General features: G+C 39.6%; 1 protein-coding gene and 1 non-coding gene across 3 annotated transcripts in view; both read right to left on the bottom strand.

Moving 5' to 3' along the window:
• The window catches only part of KANK1 (KN motif and ankyrin repeat domains 1), a 240,804-nt gene that overhangs the window by 168,539 nt on the left and 46,087 nt on the right, over nucleotides 1-26,178 (bottom strand). The gene's annotated exons all lie outside the window — the stretch shown is intronic.
• On the bottom strand, nucleotides 17,127-17,232 carry LOC117099558. The gene has a single exon (XR_004443882.1). It is a non-coding gene; the product is annotated as a U6 spliceosomal RNA (small nuclear RNA).

Raw genomic sequence — 26,178 nt, 5'->3', positions numbered from 1 at the left:
CATAAAATTATAAAAGGATGGTATGAAGCTAGTGGTACTAAAACTTTATCATGCATCAGAAGTATTTGGAGGGCTTTTTAAAAACACAGATTCCTAGACTCACACCTTTAAGGTGAGTAGGCCCCAAGAATTTAAAATTTCCCAGATGATGTGAATGACGCTGGTCCATAGACCATACTTTAGGAATCATTCATTAAACTTACTGTTTTTTGTTTTGAGATGCAGTCGTACTCTCGCCTAGGCTGCAGTCCAGTGGCACAATCTCAGCTCACTGCAACCTCCACCTACTGGGTTCAAGCGATCTTCCTGCCTCAGCCTCTCAAGTGGCTAGGATTACAGGCATGCACCACCACATCTGACTAATTTTTGTATTTTTAATAGAGACAGGGTTTCACCATGTTGGCCAGGCTGGTCTTGAACTCCTGACCTCAAGTGATCGGCCCGCCTTAGCCTCCCAAAGTGCTGGGATTACAGGCACGAGCCACTGTGCCCGGCTTAGTTTATTGTTTAAGCCATTCCTTCCTTGCTATTAACTAGAACACTATCTCTGTAATTAATTTTTTTTGAGAAAGGGTCCTGCTCTGTTGCCCAGGCTGGAGTGCAGTCTACATGATCATGACTAACTGCAGACTCAACCTCCCAGGCTCAAGCAATCCTCCCACCTCAGTCTCCTGAGTAGCTGGAACACAGGTATTCGTCACTGTTCCTGGCTTTTTTTTTTTTTTTTTTTTTTTAAGAGACAGGGTCTTGCTATGTTGCCCAGCTGGTCTCAAACTTCTGGGCTCAAGTGATCCTCCCACCTCAGTCTCCCAAAGTGCTGGAATTACAGGCAAGAGCCACTGTACCTGGCCTCTATAATCTATCATATAAAACAGAAGTCTCATATAAAGTACTAAGAATGGTGGCTTTTATCACCAACTGTGTGACTTACCTCAGGCAAATACTGTACTAACTTTCTCTTTGCTTTAACTTTCCAGATACAACTGGAGCTTACCTCCAAATTATATAAATCTCACTGAAGGTTATTACTATGCAGTTTCAAGGCCATTACCAAGTATCAGCTGCTGCCTTATCTTCTAGAATATTGTTCACTGCTTTAACTGAAATATGTCAGAACATTTAAGACAAGTACCCTAGACCGCTCATATGCCAAGCACGATGGGAGAAGCCCAGGAGCTTTTTCTGTTTTTGTTTTTTTAAACATAAAGCCTAGCAAATGTTAGCCTTCTCAAAATTCAGAATAATCTGAGAAGATGCTTTTGATATAAAATGACTTCAAGTTTAACTGTGGGCATAAAGACAAGGCAAACACAAGTTTCAACTTAAAAAATACAGGCCAGGCACCGTGGCTCACGCCTGTAACCCCAGCACTTTGGGAGGCCAAAGTGGGTGGATCACAAGGTCAGGAGATAGAGACTATCCTGGCTAACACGGTGAAACCCTGTCTCTACTAAAAGACACAAAAAATTAGCTGGGCGTGGTGGCGGCTGCCTGTACTCCCAGCTACTCAGGAGGCTGAGGAGGGAGAATGGCGTGAGCCTGGGATCGCGCCACTGCACTCCAGCCTGGGCGACAGAGCGAGACTCTGTCTCAAAAAACAAAAAACAATAAAGATATATATATATATATGTATGTATGTATATACACATACACTTAAAAAGAGAAAAAATATTTTCCTTTTTTTTTTTTTTGAGACGGAGTCTTACTCTGTCACCTGAGCTGGAGTGCAGTGGTGCGATCTTGGCTCACTGCAACCTCCGCCCCTCAGGGTCAAGCAATTCTCCTGCCTCAACCTCCCGGGTAGCTGGGACCACAGGCACGTACCACCACGCCTGGCTAATTTTTGTATTTTTAGTAGAGATGGGGTTTCATCGTGTTAGCCAGGCTGGTCTCAAACTCCTCACCTCAGGTGATCCACCCGCCTTAGCCTCCCAAAGTGCTGGGATTACAGGCATGAGCCACCACGCCCGGCTGAGAAAGAATATTTACAATCGTTACAAATAAAAAGGTTTCCTCCCTGTTGAGAACAGAGTGGTACAGCTGCTCATTTCAATATTAACAATCATATAAATGACATACTTCAATCTAAGGTGGAAAAGCAGGAAGTGAGGCTCGTTTTCCCAGAGCATCCCAGTCAACTAGGTCAAGCATTAAAATACACCAAGGAAATGTTCTCTCCCGCCTCATTCATTATCAGAGTGCAGACTCGGGTATTTCAGTAAAGACCACTGGGACCCTGCCCACTCAACATCCTCATGATCTTTAGCCTTTATGGAATGTTACAGGTGCAGAGCTTCGGCCCCCTTTCCTAAGGGAGGAAGCTGGGCCTTTCAAACATGTCTGGCCAGAGAACAAAGGCCACATGATGCTAGTGATGCATCAGTGATTTCTACTTCTGCAGGACTCCTTCCACTGTAATAAAGACAAATCCAGGTTGCCCTGGCAAACTTCTTGGAAGCACAGAGCTGCGATGGATGGGCACAGCCCATTAATCTCCTCCTTGGCTCCTCCAAGCAACTCTCAGCTTTCTACTCTAAACCTCTAATTAAAGCTAAATGCAATTACAAAACAAGAAGTACACTGTTAATCTATAGTCCACCCAGTTTAACGGAAAACCTTTTCAAAGTGTATATGAATCTTGTAAATGTAGGGAAATTGACCTTCTGACGTCAGTCACTGTCACCACAATGAAATAATTCCTGTCTTTTCACGCAGGATTTTTAAAGTAAATAATCAATGGGTGAGGGTGGGGGTGGGACTGCTGAGCTAGAAAATATCAACCATTTTAACATTTTCTTTAAAATAAAAATAAAATGTCTGCAACTTACTTAATCCCTGCTATCCTCACCACCTTTTCTCACTGATAATGGCTTATATTACTTCTGGCTTTAAAAAAAAAATCCTCGGCCAGGCGCGGTGGCTCACGCCTGTAATCCCAGCACTTTGGGAGGCCGAGGAGGGCGGATCACAAGGTCAGGAGATTGAAACCATCCTGGCTGACACGGTGAAACCCCGTCTCTACTAAAAAATAGAAACAATTAGCTGGGCGTGGTGGCGGGTGCTTGTAGTCCCAGCTACTTGGGAGGCTGAGGCAGGAGAATGGTGTGAACCCAGGAGGCGGAGCTTGCAGTGAGCCGAGATGGTGCCACTGCACTCCAGCCTGGGTGACAGAACGAGACTCCATCTCAAAAAAAATAAAAAAATAAAAAATAATAATAATAATAATAAATCCTCATTTTTATTTATTAGATAAGTTTAGTGACTGGTAAGGCAACAACTTTATTCCTCTAGGTCCTCCACATTTACAAATTATACTTTATTCTCTGATTATAGACTGTCCTTTGGTAATGACATTAACTCATGTAGCACTTGATGAATTGCAGCAGCATATCAGCATCATGAATACTCAGAGTCAGACTCTCTTCCATATCTGCCAGTAATTACAATTTACACCAGCTCAAATATTTTCTCACAAAGCATGCCAGAAGAAAAGAGAACTTTTGGTTAAACCTCAACTTTATTGTATTAGGACATACATTGTGATAATAGTAATGAGATTGCGAAGTATGAAAAGGCAAGTCCTAAAGAGATCACTGAATCCAATCTTACCTTTTACTAGCCCCAAAAGAAATTTTATTTCAGAAGTTTTCAATATAAAGATGGAAATGTGGAAAGACCATTATGCCAGAAACAGCGATGTTTTAACTCATAAGTTAAAAATGAAAAGTCAGGTTTTCCCTCCACTAAGACATCTCTAACTTATGGCTGTAATAAACAGTGATTAGAAATACCTTTTTTTTTTTTTAACTCATGAGTTAAAACATGTCCTGATGCAACGAATGCACTGACATTAGAAATTTCTGTTTAACACACGTGTCCTTCAAAAAAGCAAAAGTAGGGCTGGACATGGTGCCTTATGTCCATACTGTAATCCCAGTGCTTTGGGAGGCCACGGCAGCAGGATTGCTTGAGGCCAGGAATTCAAGACCAGCCTGGGCAATATATCGAGACCGTCTCTACAAAAAAAAATTTTTAAATAGCCGGGTATGGCAGCACAAGCAAGTAGTCCTAGCTACTCAGGAGGCTGAGGCACGAGGATGCCTTGAGCCCAGGAGTTTAAGGCTGTAGTGAGTCACAATTTCTCCACTGCACTCAAGCCTGGAAAATGAGCAAGGCCCTGTCTCTTAAGAAAAAAAAAAAAAGGTATATTTCTAATCACTGTTTATTACAACCATAAGTTAGAGATGTATTAGTGGAGGGAAAAAACTGACTTTCCATTTTTAATTTGTTTTAAACTGAAATGCACTAAAAAAGGAAAATAAGCATTTCCTCCCAGCAACCTCCAAAGTTGGATGGCAGAAAAAGACGCCCAACCACAACATTCCAAGTCGTTCTGTACCTCGACCCACAAGTAACCTGGGAATACTATCACTTGGTGATCTTGGGACTTGATTTATGAGACATAAAGCTAAAGTACAAACTCAGAGTCCTTATCAAATAGGTAAGAATTTTCCTATAAACCCGTATTTTTCTCTCTCTGAATAATCTATGTGCCACCTTGTAAACAAAATGAATTGCCTTTAACTTTTCTGATAAATGACAGAATATACCTTGCTCCACATGTCTGTTTCTCAGCTGAGACTCTATAGTCCAACTGTATTTCAGGCATTCATTCAAAAAAGCCAGATTGTTAAGTCTCTAAATGTAAATTTATATGAGATTAAAAAGTGCCTAGGAATGAGACAGTTATCTTAGTCATGTTTTTCTTTTTAAAAAATGTATTCTCTTTTTTAAACATTTTTTAATTTAGAAGTGAAGCATAGCTATTTCCTTGCCTACTACAAATAAAAAAGTAATCTACCTTGTTAAATAACATGTGACCTTCTTGGCTAAATCTTAACAAGCGATACATTCCTGACTAAGGCTTTTTATTTTATTATTTTTCCAGTGTAGGTGTTCAGAATTTTCATTAAAAAGGGCTCTAACACTGGAACAAATCCATTAACACATGTTGCCAAAGGAACACTCTGTAACTTCTGCATTATCATACCCTCTAGCAATTGTCAACAATCTCTCTGGCAAAGGCTTCCTCTGGTTTATACATAACGGTATCAAGTATCTATGTTTGCCTTGGTAACAATGCCTTTTCTTGTAGAGAAGACATAAGACACCACCATGTCACACAAAACACCCCACAGTGAAGCGGTTTTGGATGGAGCGCTGGAACCATCAAGGGGCTAGGTCCCCAAGGAGATGGGCACTCTCTCATACCTCAACAGAGGTGCAAACTGGTCCCATTTTTACAAGAAATCAATTTGACAAAATGCATCAAGGGTCTTTAGAGTGGTTAGTTTTTTTTTTTTTTTTTTTTTTTTTTTTTTGAGACGGAGTCTCGCTCTGTCGCCCAGGCTGGAGTGCAGTGGCCGGATCTCAGCTCATTGCAAGCTCCGCCTCCCGGGTTTACGCCATTCTCCCGCCTCAGCCTTCCGAGTAGCTGGGACTACAGGCGCCCGCCACCTCGCCCGGCTAGTTTTTTTGTATTTTTTAGTAGAGACGGGGTTTCACTGTGTTTGCCAGGATGGTCTCGATCTCCTGACCTCGTGATCCGCCCGTCTCGGCCTCCCAAAGTGCTGGGATTACAGGCTTGAGCCACCGCGCCCGGCCTAGAGTGGTTAGTTTTTTAAAAAATATGTTTGTAACTCCTGACCCAAACATTTCACCTGTAATAACATACAGTAAGAAAATAATGTTCAAAAAAATTCCACACAGACTTCAGCACAAATATATTCACTGTCCATTATAATAGCAAAAAGTCAAAAACTTACATTATTATTAAAATAGTATGCAGAGTTTAAGCATGTTTAGAAAGTCTCATGAAAAACTAAGCCAAGGGGTCTTAAAACAACTTTACTAAATTCACATGAAAAGCAACATAATTTAGTCACTATCTAATTAGCATGCATATTTCCTAAAAACTTACAAAAACTACAAATTTTCAAAGGCTTGGTATATATGACAATTAGTGTAAGTTACTGGAGGCAAGTGGTGTTAAAAAGGAAAATAAGTCTCCAATGCTCAGTTTCCATAATAGAATGAAGCAGCATGCACTCACATTTTATCAACAGCATTTAGAAAATTATTTCTGCCTTTTATGTTGATGACAGATCCTCTAATAGATTAACTTTCTGGTAAGAGCACCCCAGAGACAGGGTCTAGGTCACAGATTAGGCTTCCAGGGACTTGTGTCTAGATTTCTATTTATACGGCAAACTGTATACCCAGCTGGGCCCACTGGACAACAGTGCAGCCATCAGTGCAACTGCCAGCAAACCTCTCTCTTATCTCAACACTGTTAACTATGCTCAAAAAGCAAGTCAAGGCTTTATACTCACGGCATGCTAAGGACATCAAATTTTCATTGTAATGAAAACACAGCTACAGATTTAAAATTTTAAGTCTACGTTACCTCCACAAAAACATTTTGTCCCCACATGTACACACACAATCATACTAGGCCAAAGAAAAATACATTCTGCAAAGTAGCAATGGAAGACCACTCTCCAAGCACAGATTAAAACAAAGCCATCACAGAAGTAACAGACATTTAAACAAACAAAAAACCCAATACATGGAGGAAAAAACTATTCTATTCTCCTAAATGTTTTAAAAAACATAAATCCTAATATGAGACTGTGTTGAAAGTAATGAAAAGGCCTGGGGTCGGGAAGGTGTATAATGAATGAAAACAGAAACCCTACAACATATCAAATGTTATGGAATCTGATACAGGTTGAGAACAAAGAAAAATGTAAGCCCTACATAATTAACGTAAGTCAACCACATATTGAAATGAGAAAAAAAAACCCCAATCTGTTTGAAAAATGATTACAAAATATTTCACTAATAATGAATGTATTAATAGAAAAATCAGAAGTGATAAATTCAAAAGCTTCCTTGAAAAGCCAACCAGAGAAGTAAATTTCTTGTAAGTCTAGATGAAAGAAAAGTGAACACGATTAGAATAAATGTATTGTCAGTCAATTTTCTGTTGCTTATAACAGAATACCTGAAACTGGGTAATTTATACAGAAAAGGTATTTATTTCTTACAGGTACGAAAGCTGAGAAGTCCAAACTGTAGGGCTGCATCTGGTGAGGGCCTTCTTGCTGGTGAGGACTTGGCAGAGTCTCGAGGCAGCACAGAGAATCACATGGTGAGAGGGCCGAGTGTGCTAGCTCAGGTCCCTTCCTCTTCTTAAAAGCCACCAGTCCCACTCCCGTGATAACCCATTAATCCATTAATCCATGAATGGATTAATGCATTCATGAGGGCAGAGCCACCTCTTAAAGGCCCCACCTCTCAATATTGCCACATTGGGGATTAAGTTTCAACATGAGATTCACATGAGACATTCAAACCTTAGCAAGCACTATAACGTACTGAGGGACCATAAATAGGAGAATGACGAACATACAGAGATAGGAAGGTATGCTTTTTGAGACAAAGTTGATAAAACAGAGCGGAGGCAGGAAGAAAGGAAGGCAGGTGGGCAGGACTGGGTCAGGCAGCTGGATACAGTAGTGTGTCAGGCAGATACTGAGAAGATATCTCTGCACTAACAGCCTTCCACTGCCCCACAGTGGAGCTGGTCTCTAGATGAAGCTCTACAGCTGGGTAGAAGAGCACCAGAGCCATCCATCCCTCCCCAGGAGCTCTGTCTACAGTGAGCTACGTACTCAAACATACCCCGATGAGTATGGAAATCGATCCCATTTTTAAAAGACGTCAATTTGGCAAAATGTATTAAGGGTTTTTTAAGTGATCATGATCTTTCAAAATGTGACTTCTGACCTGTAATTTTGCTTCTAATAATACACATACTAAGGAAATAATGTTTTTAAAAAATCAACTTTGGCCAGGCATGGTGGCTCACGCCTGTAATCCCAGGGCTTTGGGAGGTTAAGGTGGGAGTCCAAGAGTTCGAGATCAGCCTGGGCAACATACTGAGATCTTGTCTCTACAAAAAAATTTTTAAAAATTAGGCAGGCATGGTGATGCATACCTGTAGTCCTTGCTATTCAGCAGGCTGAGGCGGGATGATAGCTTGAGCCCAGGAGTTTGAGGTTAAAGCATGCCATGATTGCACCACTGCACTCCAACCTGGGCAACAGAGTGACAATCATGCCACTGCACTCCGGCCTGGGCCATAGAGCAAGTCTCTGCCTCTATGGGAGAGAGAGAGAGAAAAAAAAAAACCCACAGACTTACACATAAATACATTCACTGCCTCACTATTGTAAAACAAAAATTTCAGAAACGTAATAATTATTAAACTATGATACAGATCTTAAACATGTTTATGAAGATTAAGGAAATGCTTACTTTATAAAGTTAGGTTGAAAACTGGGTATGATGTTGAAGATTTTAAACAAAAATACAAAAATGAATGGAGGGGAATATATCAACATTTGAACATTTTTGCCTTTGGTGTAAAAAATCTTGAGAGGTTGATTTTTAACATGCATTATAGATAAGATAATGGTTACAACCATATCATTAAGATAAATGTAAACTACTCTCACACAGGATCACTCTCTACCTCATACCTGACTCATCTGTGACTTTAGTCAAATTAACTTTTGAGCTTTGTTTTCTTCTCTGTAAAATGAAGGTAATCATAGTTACCTGATATGGGTGCAAAGAAAAAAAATAAAACCAAGAGTGCCAAGTGCTGAACTTTGGCACTCTCTCTCTTTCGAAGACTGTAAGTTTTGTCCATGCTGGTGACTTTGGAGCCCGTTTTAAAAATTAACTCTAAATTCAATACCACTGGGCCTCTTAAAGTTATAAAACATCCGCAACCTTCTATACTGCAAGAACGTACTCCAATGAGAAAGTCTAATTCTGATAAGCTCGGGTATCTCCCAAGGTAACCAATAAATTTAAAAATGGGCCAACACTGCATCAAAGTTCCATGAGGAAGGGACTTAACAAGAAGTGCTGCCTTTCAGAGGAAAACATTCTCATGGATGACTAGATTTCACATTTCCAAATATGTTTCATTTATATGGCACAGTCAAACTAAGAAATGCTGCAAAAGTTCTCTTTGCTGGCCCCAATCAATGTAGAAGGGACTTAGAAGAGGGAAGTGAAACTGCTTTTGCAAAACTGTGACAGTAAGAGATATCTGACCCTTGCTTCTAACCTCCAAGCTGTGCTTGGTCATTCCTGGGCATGGGCAAAGCTAACTTTGGGGAAAATTTAGTTTATAGTTTAACTTTAAAGCAAGAATGAGAATAACACTTCCCAAAACAAAATCAACTTTGTAAAGCTAATGAAACACCACAAGGTTAGGATTATGAGAAGGGCCTGAATTCTGCTAAGATGTAGGCATAGAAGGCAACCCTAAGCAAAAAGAACAAAGCTGGAGGCATTACACTACCCAACTTCAAACTATACTACAGGGCTACAATAACCAAAACAGCATGGTACTGGTACAAAACCAGACACATAGATCAAGGGAACAGACTAGAGAACCCAGAAATAAGGCCACATATCTACAACTATCTGATCTTTGACAAACCTGACAAAAACAAGCAATGGGAAAAGGACTCCCTATTGAATAAATGGTGCTAGGATTAACCGGCTAGCCATGTGCAGAAAATTCAACCTAGACCACTTCCTTACATCATACACAAAAATCAACTCAAGATGGATTAAAAACTTAAATGTCAAACTCAAAAACTTGGAAGATAACCTAAGCAATACCATTCTGGACACAGGAATGGGCAAAGATTTCATGATGAATATGTCAAAAGCAATTGCAACAAAAGCAAAAATTGACAAATGGGATCTAATTAAACTAAAAGGCTTCTGCACAGCAAAAGAAACTATCAACAAAGTAAACAGACAACCTACAGAATGGGAGAAAATTTTTGCAAACTAGCCATCTGACAAAAGTCTAATATCCAGCACCTACAAGGAACTTAAATTTGTAAGAAAACAAAACAACTCCATTAAAAAGTAGGCAAAGGCATGAACAGACACCTTTCAAAAGAAGACACAAATGCGGCCAACAAGTATGTGGAAAAAAAATTCAACATCACTGATCATTAGAGAAATGCAAATAAAGACCACAAGGAGATACCATCTCGCACCTGTCAGAATGGCTATTATCAAGAAGTCAAAAAATAACAGGTGCTGGTGAGGTTGCAGAGAAAAAGGAACATTTACACACTATTGGTGGAAGTATAAATTAGTTCAACCATTGTGGAAGACAATGTGACAATTCCTCAAAGTTCTAAAAATAGAACTACCCTTCCACCTAGAAATTCCATTACTGGGTGTATACCCAAAGAAATATAAATCATTCTATCATAAAGACGCATGCACAAGTAAGTTCACTGCAGCACTATTCACAATAGCAAAGATATGGAATCAACTAAACGCCCATCGGTGGTACAGTGGATAAAGAAAATGTGGTACATATATACCATGAAATACTATGCAGCCATAAAAAAGAATAAGATCATGTCCTTTGCATGATAGCTAGAAGCCATCATCCACAGCAAACTAACGCAGGAACAGAAAACCAAATACTACACTTTCTCACTTATAAAAATGGGAGCTAAATGATGAGAACACATGGGCACGTAGAGGACAACAACAGACACTGAGGCCTAATGGAGGGTGGAGGGTGGGAGGAAGGAGAAGATGAAGAAAAATAACTGATGGATACTAGGCTTAACACCTGGGTGATAAAACAATCTGTACAACAAACCCCCATGACACGAGTTCACCTATATAACAAACCTGCACATGCACCCCTGAACCTAAAATAAAAGTTTTTTAAAAGTGTAGGTATAAATGATAACCAGCCATTGTTCTGGAAGTCACAAGATTTGTAACTTCCCCAATTACTGTTGGAAATAGCATCCCTCTTGTGGAATCTAAGATTGGCCTTTAGAGATGTATTTTCAGACTGTTGCATTTTTGAAGACTGGCTGACCCCACCTGGACCTGCAACTCATGACTCAACTGGTCCTATAGCCCCTAACCCAGAGGCAGACTCAGCAAATGAGGGCTGTTTTCCACACTCCTATGATGGCATCCCCAGCCAATCAGCAGCATCCATTCTATAGTCCCCTGTCCACCAAACTATCCTTGAAAAACCTCAACCCCCAAAACTTCAGGGAGATTCATTTGAGTGATAACTTTATTTCCCATGTGGCTAGCCAGCTTTGCGTCAATTAAACTGTTTACTGCAATACCATGGTCTCGGTGAACCAGAAGACCCTATTGGGTGACTACACAAGTTGTGCTCTGCAGAAGAAATTCTTAAACTACTGCCTGCACAAGGTAGAATGGGAGCAAACATGAAACCATTCTTTAGGGTTGACTTTCCCACTGCAAGAACTATGGGCTAAATCTTAAAAGATGAAGCTGCTACTATTTTTCTCTTCAGCAGCAACTAGTCAGGGAGTTGAATGGGTGGGAAAGATCTTAACAGGAATAAATGTTCTCCAGCTCTCCGATTAACTTAAGTTGCAAAAAGTTTACCTGACATACCTAGTGGTCTTCAAAAGATATAGGTATGAATTTCCAAAGGAAAAAAAGGGGATTTTTCTGTTTCTAAAGTCACACTTAGGTCTCTCTTCTGTAACCACCGACATTTGTCTAATGGTGAAAGCAGTCACCATTCTAGCCTCACCGGGCTCCTTCTCAGTGGAGCTGCCCTGCACATACTCCTTGTTACCAGCCACGTCTGTGCCAGTGTCTTCATTTCCCACTTCATGCAGTCACCTGTGTGCACCAGAGTGGGCTTCCCAAGAGAAGCCAAAAACAACACTGTATGTCAATGAGACTCACATAAGTTGACCTGGAATGATAAGGTGAACTGAATCAATCAGATACTGACTCTCAAGAATATGAATTAAGAAGCATAGAGAATAAGCAGTTAGCAGTAAGGGTATCTCCTGAAAGAGTGTTAGGAAGTGGAAGAGGAGCTGCAAAGAGCCAGAACTGGGTGCATGCTCAGATTATGAGAACACCAAAAGTAGGCATGGGCAGAAATAGGTATAGTTTTTAATATCGATATGAAGCCATCATGGTTATCAATACATCCTAAAACATTACCTTTCATCTCTTCTTTTAACATTGCAACTACGTATGTTTCATATTAGCATAAAACAATCTGAACATGACATGTGTTCTCAATAGAGATATGTACACATATATAATTTACAACTAAGTGTACATATTGAGGATACATGTTCAGATTTTTTGTATGTATGAGGGTGTCTGGTAAGAAAAAGTTTTACAAATTCTACTTTGCTATAGAAAGTGCACATTCTATGACACTAGGAGACAGACGTGAGAAGTTAAGACAGCTGCCAAGGACAGTAAGACAAAGATCCTGTCTTCTAGAGGTTCACAGGCCATAATGTGTTACAAGGAAGAAAGAAAAAAGCACCAGTGATTTTTATTGAGTTTCCAACAAATATTTGTTTAGCACCTATGTGTGCCCTGTGCTAGTCTAGGGATTTTATATCACTTTCTAGTGACACAGTCACCCTGAATCAAATAAGCTATCAGGGCTGAATTGAATTTGCTGGGTCAGTGGTCCCTAAACATTTCTGAACCACAGAGCAATTTGAGATTCTGATTAAAAAGAAAAGAAAAGAAACCTCTCCCTAGGAAAGCACACATAACTACAATTCTGGACTCAATTTCACTGACACTCCTGACGTAACACCCAAGGATAAGAAACTAATGGGTCTACTGCCTATTTGAAAATACAGACATACATATCTATTAAATCATGTGATCCTACACTGAAGGATTGTTTCAACAATGCAAAGTACTTATGAGGTTTGTTAATAGCCTTATATTTTCAGTTAACAACATATTATTAGTGGCAACGAGAGAAGTCTCACCACAAATAAAACAGCATGTTTATTCTCAAGTACAATGCATCCAACTGACACAGACTATCACTCCAGTTACACAATGGCTATTCAGAGTTCTCAGTTAATGGAATATTCACAGTTTAAGACCAAACACAATGCACAAAGAACAGAAAAATAGACAAAGTTGCCATATTAGGGGTAGCAACATTAGCTTCCTGCCAACAGAGACTCTGGGAAGGGCTACACATAAAATTACTTTCTATTAAGGGTCAGTAATTACTATAAAAATAAAGTCTGACAAAATATTTCATTCATTTGCTCTAAGTGATTTTATACAACAGAGCTACAGAACACAGGTTTGGTTCCATCTTTCCTCTTAAATAACCAAAAAAGGTACTTGATCTAATCTCTTTCATGTAATCAGAAATCACCTCAAAAATGCAGAATCTGGCTGTGAGAGTGATTTGAGAATCGATGGATCTCAGTTTCCCTGCTTGTAAGATACGAATAGCAGTACTTACTCCACAAAGATAAGAAGCACACATTAGAGGGTGCCTCTCTAACATGTTAATAAAACAATTTCATTTTTTTCATTCAACAAATATTTAGTGAATTGTAACTATGAGCCAAACACAAACAGTAAGGCAAAATCAAGCAAAATCAGACCCAACTTCTACCTTGATTAAGTTCACTAGCTCTTTCATCCATTAGAAAGCTTTAAGTTGGAAAGTTCCACTAGAATCAGTTGTCTAACTTGACAACTAACATTTGTACAGCATTTTACAGATTATAAAGCACTATCCGATATATCATCTCAGGAAATCCTCACCGTAACTCTCTCTCTGACTTGTATGGGTAATTCATCTCCTATACAGGTTAAGAAACTACAGCTCAGAGAGGCCCAGTGGCTTACTCAAGCAGTGAAGCTGGAATCCCCTTTGCTGATCATCTCAGTGCACTACACCATCTCACTGCAGTTGAGCTTTAGGTCATGAGGATAAAACATGTGCAAAATCACTTTGAGCTCTCTACTGGGAACATGATCTAGAGCAGCTTTGTCTGTTCCCATCTTCCCAAGAAGCAGTTGTTACCCAGCTCTGGCAGGATGTAGAAAATGCAATTTACTTAGCTGGAAAACCCCAACTTACCTAAGTTATAAAATGGTTAATCTGCTGAAAGACTCCTTTACTATTTCTATCATACATGCAACCTAACAGCATTGTGTTGTTGCCTGCCATGTGCCTCTCTTCCTTGGTCAATTTCTACAGTGCTTTCCGAATACAGAAAATTTTTGCAGTTATTTTCCCTGTTACAGACTCTTAACAGTTTTCTATAACAGTGTGACTTACATAGTAAGACTGAAATGTGAAAACTCTAGATGAAACAGTCACCTGGTCCTACATTAAAACTTTCACGAGTTTTTAAAGGAGCCTGAGATCACTGTCCAACATTCAACCCACTGCCAAAATCCCTATGACAACATCTCTAATTTGGGGTGATCTGCCTTCTTTAACACATGCAGTTCCTATTACTGGTAACAAGCAGTTTGGCAATAAGTATCCAAAGCCATAAGTAAATAGTACTAATGTCGACTCAGCTATTCTGCTGCTAAGAATTTGTCCTAAGGAAACAACTCAACAAATATACAGGGATGAGTGTATTTGAGATATCTTCATTGTCGTGTTGTTGTTTATACTAAGAAATTGGAAATGACCAAAGTAACTATCAGCCAGGGATGGTTTTAATAAATAAGAGTGCATTCATATAGAGAGATGCTATGTAGCCATTAAAAATCATATGAACATATAAATAGTAACATAAGATATACAAGCTCTATCAAGTGAAAACAGTGATTACTAAATAGTATATGATATCCATTTTATGTGTGTTTACAAAGCAAAAAATCTTAATTTGTTGAAATAGAAAAACATGTCCTTCTTATGTCTACTCATAAGTTCCAATCCTGCCCCCTGAAATTGAGAATTAACTTTGCTCTCCTTTCCACCTGATAGCCTTTCAACTATTCCTGGTAGGGCACAGTTTCTAGTCCACTTACTTCCCTGGCTTACCCTCTTAAAATGTAGAACTTGTTTGAAAACAAGCCCTTGGAAGCAGCCTAACAAAGTCAGCAAACAACAGGATGATTATCTCCTTAATTCTGAGTACTGTGCCATTAAAGCTGCCAGAGAAGGCCACCCATATCAAATGGCTGGCTGAAATCTTAAATCTTTTTAACAAGAGCTGCTACTGATCCAGGTCTCCCATTCTATAAACATGCACTTTTTCCCCTGACTCTAGGAAGCTGTATTCAGTAGAGCTTAATTGTATATGTGTTCATGTTGATTGCCTTCAACTTTTTGCAGCCTTTTCTATTACGATGTCTGACATCCAGTTGGTTAGCTTCCCTCCCAAAAACGGGATAGACACAAATTTGATCCACCTTTCTTGATCAAAGGCCACTCTTCTCAAACTAGAATACCATGACATTTGGAAAGGACTACTAAAACATTTTATTTGGTGATAATTTAAAATATTTTAAAACAAACATGGGTATGTTGAAAATACAAAGTGAATGCATCTTTATGTGAAAACATGAGACTTCAAAGACATTTTGCTCCTGGTTGTGCTTCTAAAGTCTCCCTATACCCACCCATAACCCAACCTTTACTTCCTGTACCCTCAATCCTCTAAACCCTCCAAAATAAAGTATAAACTTTCCTCTTCCTTAATAGTTCCTTGATGGAGAAGTTAGAATAGCACTGGCAAGGCAGCGAATTGCACAAAGTCAACAGTTAATCAACCTGCAACACATTCATCTATCTTATTATAATCAAGCCCATGCTTTTCCAGCTTATCCACAAAAAATCCTAAGAAACTTAATGAAACATGAGGTTTTTTATTCTGATATCCCCTAACAACAACATTACCCAAATTCTCTCTCCAATCAGTATCCGATTTATACAGGAAATGAGGTCAATTCAAGAAAGGCTTGTTCTTGAGAAATCCATGCTGACTTAACCACACTTCTTTCCCAGGTAATCACAAACTATCCCTTCTTCTCTCCATTTAATCCATTAGAGGATTATTCCATGTCTGCTGTTTAAAAGGCACTGAACTAGGGTCTACCATATAAAACATGGAGTAAGACAGAAACTTCTCTTCTAGGAGGAAGAAAGATGACACATAACTACAATACAAATAACTACAATACATGGTAAAAATGCTTAAGAAAGTTCCAGAAACAGGGAAGCACTAGCCAGCAGAAGGAAGGGTATGTGAAGAACAGGGTATGTGTGAAGGGGCATAACAAAGATAAGACTGGGGCACATGGTAGAGAGCCACAACCATATTTAACCTGAGAAAACTCAAATCTTGTTAGGAAATCACCTGAAAGCCTTCTGGGTCACATTTAGAAAAATCTCTCATTCTCTATTTCAGAAAATTTACATGTTTTTAATTTCTGAAAAATATGTTTGTCTTTTCAGTCTTTTTCACCTTTCTCCTGTCTTGAAAGATTGTCAACAGAAGTCTACAAATCAGAAATTATTATGCACTTACATTTGACAGTTTACAGAGGTTTAAGGTTTACACAGCATTTTCAAGCAGATTGCCTCTGCAAGACTTTTTTAAGTATCCCAAGATACAATGAAATCAGGGCTGGACACTCAAACTCAATTTCAAGTACCACATATTCAGTCACCACCCTCAGCCTAGGCATCCATCACTTTTACCTACATTTTTTTTTTTAACCTTTCCAATAAAAAAGTCATCATCCTTCAAGTTTTCTAAGCTTGGAAAAAATGAAAATCACAAGTGAATGAGAGTGTTGACTGTACAATTAAAACCTTCAGTGCACAAAAATATTAAATGGATGATCTCTGCAAAAACCTCTGCAAGAAATCATAAATGGCAACTACCATTAACTTGTAGTTTAGAATAAATCTATAAAACCAAAAGAACAGATTAGACAATTCACAAGAAGGTGACAAATCTTTGGGAAAAACACTCAATGCCTATCAAGCTCCCCAAAAAAGGCTCATTAAAAATACAGATCACAGTTGCCAATTAAGAAATAAAGATGAAAAAATACAGTGCATCCTTATTATTCATGGATTCCATATTTGCAAATTCATCTTCTAAAACTTATTTATAACCCCAAGACTAATGCTCATGGTCATTTGTGCACATGGGGAGAGAACCAGTATTTTTTTTTCTTTTTTCATTATGGAATGTTTCACTAATTTGTGTCATCCTTGCACAGGGGCCATACTAATCTTCTCTGTATCATTCCAATTTTAGTACATGTGCCAACTGCAGTGAGTACACACCAAAATATTTGAGTCACTCCACATACACGTACCCAGCTGAAGCCAAACCAGCCTACACTCTTTGTTTTAGCCCTTATACTATAAACAAATGTCCTTTTTGTGACCAGTTTTTAGGACTCTTGTTTTTTTTCATTTTTGTGGGTTTCTTGGTGATTTTGCTGTTTAAAATGAGCCCCAAACATCATGCCTTAGTGTTGTCTAATGTTCTTAATCACAACAAGGCCATGATGTGCCTTAGGGAGAAGAGATGCACTGGATAAAGTTCATTCAGGCATGAGATATAGTGCTCTTGGCCATGAAGTCAATGTTAATGAACCAACAATGTATACCAAACAAGGTATCTTTAAACAGAAACACATGTAAAACAAGGCTATGTATTGATGGGTTGACAGTTGACAAAATCGTTACAACCAGAGGCTCACAGGAATCTAACTCTGTATTGTTCCCCTAGGAGCAATGGCTCAGCATTCACTAATTATGTCCTTAGCGACTTTATAGAACGTAACTGCCACAAATAATAACAGTGGGGTATTTTTCCAAATTATCCTCTATTTCCCCTATTTCCCATCTCTGGATATCCAATTTATATAACAGAATGTTATATAAATTGTTACAGTTGGTTTGTTCAAATAGGAGTCCAAACGAAGTCCCCATACTGCATGTCATTACTGAGCTCCAAGTCATAGGTCTAGACTTCCTTGCTATGCTCCTCCTTAATGCCCTTCTAAAATTTTCCTCTAGGCTTTTCAAAGGTGCCTGCCCATTCTACACTGGCTTTCTCCACCTCCTCTCACAGCATCTGACTAACCCTCTCTTCACTCCTGGGTTTCTTGACATTCCTACCATTGTTTGTATAGGTTTGTTTGTTTGTTTGTTTTCTGAGAGAGAGTCTCGCTCTGTCATCCAGGTTGGAGTGCGGTGGCACGATCATAGCTCACTGTAGCCTCAACCACCCAGGCTTAAACAACCCTCCCACCTCAGCCTCCCGAGTAGTTGGGACCACAGGCATGTGCCACCACGCCCAGCTAATTTAATTAAACCAACCCAGGCTGGTCTCAAACTTCTGGTCTCATGCAGTCCTTCCACCTCAGCCTCCCAAAGTGCTGGGATTACAGGTGTGAGCCACCACACCTGGCAGTACAGGTCCTTTTACAAAACAGATTTCCTTAGTTCTTGGGGGCCCTCAGTAACTTCTTGGGCTGCCTTCTCCTGTTCTTCCTCACCCAAGGATTACTACTCTTGTTATCTGTCTTCTACATTACTATCTGTGGCCATGAGATCATATATACATTTTTGACTAACAGGTTGGCTATTTTTCAATAGTCACCTACCAAAAATTCCCTGCCTTAAACTCCAGGATGATACGGACATTTTTCCCCATTGTCACTTAAAGTTCCTTTAGAAACATCTGGTAGGATCTTGAAACTCCACATTCATTTTTGTTCTAATTTTTTAAACCTTCTAATATGAAAAACTTCAAATATATTCAAAAGAGAATACTATAATGAATACAATGCACCCATCACTAAGCTTCAACAATGATACATATTTTGTCAGTCTTTTTAATATAGTCCCTCTTTTTCTGTTTTATTTTTGCTGAAATCTTAAAGCAAAACCAAAACAATATATCTTTTTACTTATAAGAACATCAGTGTGTGTTTATAATTAATGAATAAATTTTTTTTTTTTTTTTTTTTTTTCCTTTTGAGACAGGGTCTTGCTCTGTCACACAGGCTGAAGTGCACTGGTGCAATCTCATCTCACTGCAGGCTCTTGAGCTCATGTGATCCTCCTGCCTTGGCCTCCCAAAGTGCTAGGATCACAGGCATGAGCTACCACACTCGGCCAGAAATTTGTTTTTAAAGTAACTACCATGCCATCAACAAACCTAACAAAATTAACAATTTCTTATCATCAAGAACTCAATCTATATTCAAATTTTTATCATCTCAAAGGTGTCTTGTTACAGTTGGTTTGTTCAAATAGGAGTCCAAACAAAGTCCCCATACTGCATGTCATTACTGAGACCATACTGGGACTAAGGCAGAGAGGAATGAGCTCTAAGTGAGTCTGTAACAAGGAAGAAAGCAGCTCATTCAACTAAAATAATTAAATTGGAGGCCTGGCCCGAGAAAGTGGAAAAATAAACAAAGAAAACTAAAACCATTCAGGAACATCATCAAGCAGGGCAAGAGCTAGAGAGAAAGTACCAAAGGGGCTAGGAATTTGAGTAAGGCGAGTAATGACAGAATTATCTTAATGGAACAAGGACTTTAGCTTTAAAAACCTCACTTTGGATCAATGAAGTAATGAAAAACAGTTACTAAAAAGCAAAACCTCACAGTCATTGTATCTAATTTAATTCCCCACATTTTAGTTCCATAAGCACTTTTGTACACCATAACACTTTAATAACTATAAGTTTAAAATGATCATGGCTGACTCCATGAGACTAAAATCTGGATCTGGCTGACTCCAGAGACTGAGACTCACCACATAGAGGAGAGCACAACTCAGAAACCAAAGTTCCCAAAGTCTTCCCTGGGAATCACTAAATTCACATTGAACTTCTATCTGCATCAGATATGGACACACACAGAGAAATGTTTTATGTAAGCAACGCATGCTCATTAATTTAAAAAAAAAAGAAAATAAGCAAGATAAATACTTCTCAGTTTCTAAGGTTTATTATCAGAAATAGCTCTAAAATTCCTCCTCCTCTTTAAAATAAGATTTTAAAAAATGCTTCTGTATTCAGTTACAATTCTTTGGGAATTTTCCCCCCAAGGTAAAGCCAAAACAGATTCTAGAGAAAGAAGAAATAAGAACTACAACTTATTACAACTACCCCACCAACAACTTTGCAGTAATATTTTAGAGTAGTATGATTAAAAAGTCATTTTAAGTATAACTCTGAAAATGTTTAATGATTACTTTAAATGTGAGCACTGACGTTTGTCTACACAAGTTAATGATGTATTATAACATCATGAAAGTTAAAAGTTGTTTGTTTTTATTTAAACAGAAGGGGTTGTTGGCATCCTTATCACCACTAAAGGTAGTTTTAACATTTCAAAGGAATTTTTTCCTAATTGTATTTTGAGAAACACATTTTTAAAAACACTTATGTACTAGGAACTCGCAGATCTTGTCAAACTGAGTATTTCATATTCCAGTACAAGTCTGGACACATCAAATCTAAAGGAATTTCTTAAGGCTTAGTAAACCAGCCGCTGTGATTTAGTTTCCAGCCAAATGGAAATCTTACACTTTTACAGTTATTTCAGCTAATTCTCAGTCACTACAAGAAGAGAAACTCAGCAAAGGTTTGATGCTGAAACATTCCAGGAAAAGGATAATCCCCACCATATACAAACTACAGTATTTTACCTAATTGGTATCTCAATCCTGATTTATGTTCACTCATTTAATTTAACAGTATAAGTGACTATGCCATATACGTAGTAGACTGAGTGGAAGAGTTTATCATCATAAAGCTGACACTGTGTACACTTTGCACATCTAAGTCACGTGCCATCATGTACATGGTGTGGAAGGTAGGGGAGGCACGTGCCCCACTGTCTTCCCAATAGTGGTGATGGCTCCATAGAGTCATCATATCATCCTTGACTATGGAGGACTTCAGATCACCATCCTGCTTTGGATTACTGATGTGGTATAAGACTAGGAAATGGCTTTCTCAGAGATTATCAATTGGCCAGTTCATTTCACTAGCACTTATTACTATGTAGGGGTTCTACTGTCTTACAACCTGAATGACAGCTCTGGTCATTCAGATGATTCTGATGTTAGTTCTGTTTAGAAATAATATTTTCTATTTTATTTTGACATTGAAAATCAGTCCAATTTGCTTCAGTCTCCAAGAACATGTTTATGTAAAATTAAATGAGCACTGGCCACAGGCTGCACTTTTTTTCTAAGTGGGAAAATGGTTAAGAAGACCGCCATTGTGGATGCCCATCAGTGTGGATCCAATCACTGAGGACCAGAATAGAACAAAAAGGGAGAGGAAAGGCAAATAACGTGCTCTCTGCTTGAGCTGGAACTTCCATCTTTCCCTGCCCTCAGACATCAGCACACCTGGTTCTTGGATCTTCAGACTCAGACGGAGATGGAAACTTATGCCAGGTGCTCCCGGGTTCTCAGCCCTCAGACTCAGACTGAATTAGACCAATGGCCTTCTTGGTTCTTTAGTTTGCAGATGGCAGATCTTGAGACTTCTTGGGGAACATCCTGGGACTTCCTGGCCTTCATAATCACATGAGCCAATTCCTACAATGAATCTCCTTCCTAATATACATATGCTGTCTCTTTGGAGAACCCTAATATCTAATACAGCTGGTAACCTGTCAAAAATGTAAATCTGTAGGCCAGTCCCAGACCTCCTGAATCAGAAGGTCTGGGATTGGGGCCCAGCTATCTGTGTTTTAACATAATCCTCCAGAGGACCCAAATGCATGCTAAAGTCTGAGAACCACTGCTATAAATTACATTTTTTAAATGAGCGTTCATTCAGATTTCCATAATATTTGGGTTTAATTTCCATTAAACCCTATTAAGTACAGTTTATTTTCTAATATTGCTAAGTATAGATTTTATAATATTCCTATAAAAGTAAATTCGTATAGAGGGAAGCTTTGAATTTACCAACAGTTCAGTAGAAGAGGGCGACTAATATGAAACTGAACAATTGGCTTCTATTTTTCTCATACTTGGTCTCTGGAACAAAATCTTTATAACAGTTTATAAAGAAACGCTTCATTACATTTCTCACATTTACTTCATCCCCTGTGTTACACAGGTTCTTGGCATTTGAGGTGACTTCTGATAATTGCCTAAAATGAACCAGAATTACAGGGTGCTGAAGATCAAGTACCCTGAGAAGACATAAGCTGAGGACTCAGCTTCATCGCTTTCCACCTGCGTGCTCTAAGAAAACTCCGCCACTTTAAGCCTCAGTTTCCCCAAATGTACAATAAAAATCACAGAGAGAAAATCAAAGGTGTTTAAAGCTGACTGCCTGGCACAAAGTAGCCCTCAATGCTCCACAGTAATTTAGTCATTATTAGCTAAGAGAATTATTTCATTTTAAATACTTCTGAACACAAGTTAAGTCCCTAGAAGGTAGAGACAGTCAACATCTAAACTGCTTTTCACAGCACGCACCTGATACACGATTTTTTAAAATAAAGGTGATGAAATTACAATTGCATTCTTTTACAAATACTCTCACCCAGGCTGGAATGCAGTGACACAATCATGGCTCACTGCAGCCTCAACCTCCTAGGCTCAAGCGATCCTACCATCTCAGACTCCCAAGTAGCTGGGATTACAGATGTGTGCCACCAGACCTGGATAATTTTCTGATTTTTTGTAGAGAAGGGGTCTCCCTATGTTGCCCAGGCTGGTCTCAAACTCCTGAGCTCAAGCTATCCTCTTGCCTCGGCTTCCCAAAGTGCCAGGACTACAGGCGTGAGCCACTGAGCCCAGCCACAATCACGTTCATTTCTAACAAAGGATCCTATGGTAGAAAAATAGCTCATTCTGCAAATAAAAGCAGTGTATGCAATATATCTAACCACAAACAACCTGATCAAGAGAAAACATTTCAAAATATATTCTTTAAAGATCCCTAAACTGTCATAGGGAAAAAGGCCAAGGCATGGTACAGACTTGAGCAGATTAGTCAAGAATGTGATTTGATGAATTAAAGAAATTACATTTTGGCAGGGCTAAAGCAGAAGAAAGGCAAAATTCCAAGTTTCTTCCGGTTAATTCAAATGAGCAGTACCCTTCCTTTGTGCAGCTAATAACATAATATTAAAATATATTATATTTAAAAGGTCAAAAAGCCATGTGAAAAGAAAAAGTCACTTAAGAATCTTTTAGATATGTGCCAGGCTGACATGAACACTATCATCAAATATTGTTTAACAACTGCTGAGGAGGGTGTGGGGTCTTCACAAAAATAAGTTTGAGTCTTGGCTTGGGCAATCACCAGCTAACTGACCTTAGTTAGGCAACCTCCTGATTGGTCTTCTTGCTTCTACTTTTGTCTTCTTACTGTTCATTCTCCCACAGTAATCACACAAGCAGGCCAGAGCTCCCTTTCTACCTCAATGTCTTTGCATATGCCGTTTCCGCTTTTCCCTCTCAGAGCACCCACTGCCAATCTTCACATGGACAATTCGATCAATCCTTCAGGTCTTAAGGCACTTCTCAAGAATGTCGTTCTTGCCTAGGTTAGATTAGATCCTCCTGTTACATGCTCACTTTATTTTTGTTTTTTTTGAGACAGGGTCTCACTCACCCAGGCTGGAATCACAGCTCCTTGCAGCCCTAACCTTCTGAGCTCAAGTGATCCTCCCACCTCAGCCTCCTGAGTAGCTGGGACCACAGGTGCATGCCAACACATCCAGCTAAATTTCTGATTTTTTTTGTAGAAACAAGGTCTTGCTTTGTTGCCCAGGGTGGTCTCCAACTCCTGGGCTCAAGCAATCCTCCTGCCTTGGCCTCTCAAAGTGCTGGGGTTACAGGCGTGAGACACTGCACCTGGCCCCTTATTTTGAAACTCTTATCACCATTATAACAACACTGATGGTGTCTTTTAATGTCGTCAGTCTGCTCTGCTAAACTGCAAGCTGTGTGGAGGTAAGAACATGTCTGTTCACTGCTGTATTTCTAGCACCAAGTGGAGAATCTGGAGCACAGGTGAGAGTAACCATTATACCCGGTCCTCGCCATTGTCTCAGCCATCCAGGATCACCTGTCGACTTTATCATAGAGTTAAGAGGTACACTGTCAGATCAGTTGGGTTCACAGATGTGCAGTATTGTCAGATGAAAAGTAAATTCAACATCTTTCTGGTTTCCAAAAGCAGAATCAAGAAAAATCTGAAAAACTGTGGACCCTCTGAATTTAAACTGACAGCTAACTTCAGATTCAAAATTTGGGAATCATGCCTATAAAACCAAACAAGCTAGTAGATTGAATCTGGTATGAAATACCATCATGGGTAACAGCTGTGCCTCCCATCGACTCAATCTGGGTAAAAAGAGGGAAAACATGCAAATGTGTGTTTTCTGCTTGCTCTCATTCTTCATCTTTCCACCTTTATTGTAACTGCAAAAAGCCCCAGGCAACAGAGGGGGAGAGCTGCCTGAGCTTCTTATGACAATCTGGTTATACTGAGCCATACATGTTGTATTAACCATGAATTGCCACCCCAACCCACATCATGTTCCTCATTCATTCCCATCCATTTTCCATCTTGGCTTTCCTCCCTCACCCATCTCTTTTTCAGCTTTACTTTCTACCACTCAACTTCTCTCAAGATGTGAGGCACAAAGATACAGCAGAAAGAGGGCTGGATTTAAAGACTCCTGGAGCATTCTCTTGGAGAAACTGCTAAAACATTATCACAGGAAATTATTCTGGAGTCTGGGAAAGAGAAGAGTTTAATAAAGTACAAAGACAGTTCGGAGAAAGAATGGAAAAAGAAGTAGGATAACATGAAATTGTTAGGAAGAAAAGACTCCTGGGCCTTATACTCATAATTAACCTTGTAACTCCTATACCGCCAAACATCTACAGTGAAGAGCCTGTGTATCTTCTTAGGCGGCTGGCCACCACCTTGCACGTGAGATAATTTAATCCAACAAAGGAGACCAAGTCCCTTTCTGACAATGGTGTAATGTTTTTGTTTTATTAGAGACAGGGTCTCCCTCTGTTGCTGAGGCTGGAGTGCAGTGGCGGGATAACTCATTGCAGCCTCAAACTCCTGACCTCAAGCGATCCTCCCACCTCAGCTTCCCAAATGGCTGGGATTGTAGGTGTGAGCCACGCCACCTGGCCCTGATAGTGGTGTTTTGGTAAGATATCTTATCTGTTCTTGCTGCTTAGCCCAAAGAAATATACTGTTCAAGATCTGCAATCAGGCTTCATGCATGGATGTGGAGACAAAGGAGTGGCTAGGTGCCGTGTTATTAAATAGTAAGAGTGGTTTTTTTTAGTAATAAATACTCTATAACAGCTTTCATAAAACCCAGTTAAGATTGGAGCTTTAGAATTACCAATATCCAAAACAATACTTAAAATTACAATCTCCCCCGGTCGGGGGGCGGTTGAGGGGGGGAACCTACCACAGACTGCTTATTTATCCCACCTACAATGTGATTGCTTGCAAACAGGTAACTCGTGATTCTGAATAATTATTCTGCATCCAACCCAGTGGTGTTGCAACTGCTGACATTCCACACGAGAAAGCAAGTCCTTGCTATGAAAGGTGTCAGTTATGTGGAAAGGACCAAAACCCACCTCAGTGTTCCCAGCGTTAATTCTCCTTTGTATATTTCCCTAGGGAACTTTCTGACCACTGCCCCCTCAACCCAGGACTGTGTGTCTACAATCCCCCAACCTCCATTAAGGTTCATTTCACCCTCTGGGAGCTAGGAGATGAAAGCACATCTCCAGGAAGAATTGGGCTTATTTCCTCCACACAGACAATAACTGCCACTTGTGTGAGGATTTACACCCCCCCACCCCAGCTTCCTAGTTCTTATGTCATAGAGTCACAGCCACTCGTACCCCAGAGAACAATGAGGAGAAAGAACAAAGGGGCCAGGTGGCTCGGGCAGAGGGAGGAAAAGGTGGCGTCTCTCTCACACTCCCACAATACAGCTATTGCCAGTGGAAGCCAGGTTGATCCCCATCTCGGGCTGTGTTGAGACAGCTGTTGGAGCCAGAATAGGAAAAGGAAGGAAAAAACTGTCCTCCCTAAGGACTTCTAGTTTTTTTTATTTTGAAGGGAGGCAAACTGCTAAACATGAACGGGAGCCTGTCTTGAAGCACTGTGGAGCTTTCACCTATCAGTTTATTTCTATCCTGCCATGAACCACTCCTTGGCAATTCTCACCAGCAAG

Source organism: Trachypithecus francoisi, unplaced genomic scaffold (genome assembly GCF_009764315.1).
Source record: "Trachypithecus francoisi isolate TF-2019V2 unplaced genomic scaffold, Tfra_2.0 Lachesis_group16, whole genome shotgun sequence".
NCBI lineage: Eukaryota > Metazoa > Chordata > Mammalia > Primates > Cercopithecidae > Trachypithecus > Trachypithecus francoisi.
This window is presented reverse-complemented; position numbering and strand designations above follow the sequence as displayed.